We start from the raw sequence: 1,216 nt of genomic DNA, 5'->3' as shown, positions 1-1,216 counted from the left end.
CACAAAGGGCTCTAAAGCAAGGCTTGCTAAATTGTGGTTTGCAAGCCCACATCAAGTCATGTAAACTGTATCTGGGGTTACAAAATTGTGCCTTGTTTTATATACCTAGTCATGTCACAATTTCTTGAGCAAAAAGGGATCAAGAATGGAGAAAGTACAAGAAACCCTACTCTAAAGGACATTGGAGGGTCTATTTGGCTTCAGTAGCAGAGGAAAATCACTCAAGTTTCTTGAGTTTCAGAGATACAGCTTAAGTTATATAAGGGCAGATGTAGTACAATGGGAAGGGTTTGGCTATGGAGGACCAATTAGGAAGCTAGTAAAAAAGTTCTAATGAGAAGTGACAAGGGCCTCAACTAGGTTGGTTGTAGTGTGAATAGAACTAAGAAGCTTTTTAAGAGATGTTGAGCATCCACAAGACTTGGCAACTGACTGAATGTAAAGAGATGGGAGTGGCAGATAGGGGGCTGAATAGGAATAAATATGAATACGAACGATAATAGCTGAGAATGACTTCTAGAATAAAATACTGGACTAGAGGAATGGTGTTGTCTTCCATATGAGGAAGAGGAATGAGCTTTAAGGAAGAGGATAATTCTATTTTAGAAATGAGCTTGAGATGTATATGTGATATCTAGCTTTGAAATACAGTAAGCCAATAGAGATTTCAGACAGCACTCAGGAGAGTTTCACATAACTTGATAATCTTCAAGAGTTGTATGGCTCAGAGAAAGAGATTAAGTCTTAGCCTAGGTCAAACAGTACATGTCAGAAGTAATATTTGAACTCAATCCTCTGAGATCAACCCAGGCCCTCTATCTATGATTTTTAGGTTACTTCATGAAAATCAAAGTAGATGAAAGTTATAGAATGAGATGGCAAAAGCAACAGCAATATCTAATACTTAAGAAAAACAGGGAAAAAACATTCCTCCTAAATCTTTCCAATTATAACTGCTATAAGTATGAATAGGAGATAAAGAATGTATGTATACTATTATTTGATTCATAGATGAATCGATTTAAATGACTCCTCATTTTAAGATAGACAATCCCAAATACTGCTATATAGAATACAGGGTAAAAAGAAAAGCAGCCAAAAGTTGTTCTATTTACTACAAAATGAACAACATACAAGGGACTTAACATCAATGATATAACAAGAATATCTCAAATGGAAGCTTTCATTGGTCAAAGCAACATACACGCAAAACACA

Source organism: Sminthopsis crassicaudata, chromosome 5, assembly GCF_048593235.1.
Source record: "Sminthopsis crassicaudata isolate SCR6 chromosome 5, ASM4859323v1, whole genome shotgun sequence".
Taxonomy (NCBI): domain Eukaryota; kingdom Metazoa; phylum Chordata; class Mammalia; order Dasyuromorphia; family Dasyuridae; genus Sminthopsis; species Sminthopsis crassicaudata.
The sequence above is the reverse complement of the archived record's forward strand: the minus strand, read 5'-3'. Positions refer to the sequence as shown.